This window comes from Propithecus coquereli, unplaced genomic scaffold (genome assembly GCF_000956105.1).
Source record: "Propithecus coquereli isolate 6110/MARCELLA unplaced genomic scaffold, Pcoq_1.0 Scaffold540, whole genome shotgun sequence".
Taxonomy (NCBI): Eukaryota; Metazoa; Chordata; class Mammalia; order Primates; family Indriidae; genus Propithecus; species Propithecus coquereli.
This window is the reverse complement of record NW_012151286.1, coordinates 1,315,576-1,318,498: the sequence shown is the minus strand read 5'-3', so window position 1 is coordinate 1,318,498 and position 2,923 is coordinate 1,315,576. Positions and strand designations below refer to the sequence as shown.

The window sequence follows — 2,923 nt, the reverse complement described above, 5'->3', positions numbered from 1 at the left end:
CTTCCCTGCGCACCTACTGTGTGCCCGGCACGGTTTGGGCAGTGGGGACACGTTCAGGAACAGAGCGGATCTGGCCGTGCCGCTGCGGTGCTCCATCTACCCCGGAGCCGGAGTAAATGAGTTGAACACACTAAGAAACGTGAAGTCGCAGTGTGGGCGGGTATGCGGAAGGAGAGCGCAGGACGCGGGCCAGACCTTGACCTATCCGGGCCTCGCCTGGTTTGGGCCAGCAAACGGAGGTACCTATGAATCGGCGCAGGTCTGCGGACACGACGGCATCGTGCGGAAAAGGCACGAGCGTGCGCGTGCGGAAACGCAAGGTGCTTGTCGATTTGCAGGAATCACAGCCGACATGAACAGTAAAAGCACGCATGCAGAACGAATGCACACGGGCGGCACCAATGCACGTCTGTTAAAGTAACAGTCCTCGGTCTCGCGGCCTTTCCGATTCTCTAGCGGGCCCTGTGCGCCCTCTGGCGCCACCCGGGTGCCTCGCTCTGTCCCTCCTCGTCCCATCTGGCCACGCCCCTCAGAGCAAGCGTTTGTATCTCACTCTTCCCGACGCCGGGCGGAGAACGAGGTCTAAGCTGCTCATTACGCATGCGCACACTGTGGAGCTTTCAAATAGGTTTCCTCGCGTCATAAAAAGCGAGCAGTCAGGATGGCCGAGCGGTCTAAGGCGCTGCGTTCAGGTCGCAGTCTCCCCTGGAGGCGTGGGTTCGAATCCCACTTCTGACAAAGCTAATGTTTTTCTTCACCAATTGTAGATCATCCAACAGTGATAGTGGAAACTTTTTTTGATATTCTACTTTCTTAATCCTTTTATGAAACCAATTTTTTTTCTTCTTAACAGACTTTTTTTCCCTAACACACATTTATTTGACTTTGGATTGTAAAATGAAAACTTGCTCCGCTGTGCGTCTCTGAGCCTCTCTCAGTCTGTAATCAAAGGTTCACGTTCTCTTCTGAGCTTGGAGGTGAAAAGGGTGTCGCAGAGCAACTTTCTTCGCGTGTGGCCAGAAGTTCAAGATCTCTTTTCAGCTTTGGAGCGAAAAACAGTAGTTGTCAGAAGTGGGATTCGAACCCACGCCTCCAGGGGAGACTGCGACCTGAACGCAGCGCCTTAGACCGCTCGGCCATCCTGACTTCCTGGAAAGGGGCCTCGGGGATCTGGTGTAGTTCGTAACGGAACTCTGAGCCCAGCTCGGGCGGTGTCCCCAGCAGCTCCGAATGTGACCAACAGCACAGGTGGGCCACAGGTAAAAACCACCGCTAGTCTCAAACTGAATCAGTCTTTTTACTGGATATGGCAGTGTTTTAAATGGAAAAGCAGTTTCCTTTGCCATCAACAGAAGTAAATACAATGGAAATGCAATATTATTAAATTCTAGCCGCCTGCCAAGGCTCTGAGCCTCAGGGGTGGCGTTATATTAATATTATTAACTATCACTAACTCGGTGGAAAGTGTTGGGCTGTGAATGAGCCACTGGCGAGTGGGGAGAGGGTTTGGAGAATTGTAGTTGGAAGCCCACCCACCTCCACCTCCCCACCCCCGTGATGGCCTTTGTCGTCTGCTCCTCTGGAGGCCGTGGGCAAGGGGACCCCCAGTCCAGAGTTTAGCTGGGGCCTCATCCAAAGAAAGGTGACTTTTAGACCTTTTTGATAAGAGGAGCAAGGGAGAAGCTGGAGGATGTTAAGCTTGGGGAAGAGAATTATTATCTGTCTGCAAAAGCCTGATGTGTAAGGGGTCGGGATTGAGTGTGTCCGCCTGTCCTTTTTGCTCCTAGAACTGGGGCTTGAAATGGGAGTGCAGTGGGTGGATAGCTGCTGAGGAAGGTTTTGAGATGAGAAAGAGTTTGCTGGAAAGGAAACAAGGTGCCTGTGTAGTGATACCCCTGTCTCGGGAGGCATTCAAGACAAGGCTGGATGGTCACTGGGTGGAGATGTTGGCGAGGGGATTTAAGGGTCCTTGTATTCGTTTCTGGTTGCTGCTGTGACAAATTACTACAAATTTAGTAGCTTAAAACCACACCATTTATCATCTTACAGTTCTGGAGGTCAGAAGTCTAAAATGGGTCACGGGGCTACATTCCTTCTGGAAGCCAGCGGAGAATCCGCTTCCTTTCTTCCTCCAGCTTCTAGAGACCAGCCGCATCCTCTGCCTCAATGCTCCCCTCTCTCCAACTTTTGCTGTCTTCGCATCATTCCTCTGACTCTGACCCTGCTGCCTACCCTCTTATAAAAACCCCTGTGATTACATCGGGCCCATCCTGAGAATCCAAGATAATCTCTCCACCCAAAAATCCTTAATTTAACCATATCTGCAAGATCTCTTTGAACCATGTAAAGTATATGATTAAAAACATATTCGCAGGTTCTAGGGGTTGGGACGTGGTGAGGGAGAGTGTCATTACCGTGTCTACCCGTGTCGCGGCCCGGATTGCAGAATGGCGGATGGACACAGAAAGAAACACACAGACACACACGAGACATACCAGACTGCAGTGGGGATTCCACCAGCCGCTTTATTCTTATACTTTTCTCTGTCTGGCAGCTAATTCCTGGCACGTGACTACCTTGGGTGCCCTGAGGAAAATACATTTTCATTCCTTCCAGACCATTGCTTAAGGGAAGCAGACGTTTGCATCTTAACTTCTTGCATCTTAACTTCTTTATCTCATTACCGTATGCAGGACAATGAGATGCCTTGGCTTGTTTGCAAGACCCCAGGCGCTTGGTTATCTGTCATAAAGCTATCTGTCATGAGGAATAGTTCTGTTTGCCAAGAGGCAGTGCCCGGGCCTATTGACCTCTGGCGCCAAGGAGAGCACACCCAGTTTCGCTGACTCTGGGCTTAAGCCAATTTTGCCCAGGGATGGTCCCTACACACACCCAGTTTCGCTGACTCTGGGCTTAAGCCAAT

General features: G+C 51.0%; 2 non-coding genes across 2 annotated transcripts; one reads left to right on the top strand and one right to left on the bottom strand.

The window, feature by feature from the left end:
- The first annotated feature begins 655 nt into the window (after positions 1-655).
- Positions 656-738, top strand: TRNAL-CAG. Its single transcript has one exon. It is a non-coding gene; the product is annotated as a tRNA-Leu (tRNA).
- A 325-nt stretch (positions 739-1,063) lies between these two features.
- TRNAL-CAG lies at positions 1,064-1,146 on the bottom strand. Its single transcript has one exon. It is a non-coding gene; the product is annotated as a tRNA-Leu (tRNA).
- Between the last annotated feature and the right edge of the window lie 1,777 nt (positions 1,147-2,923).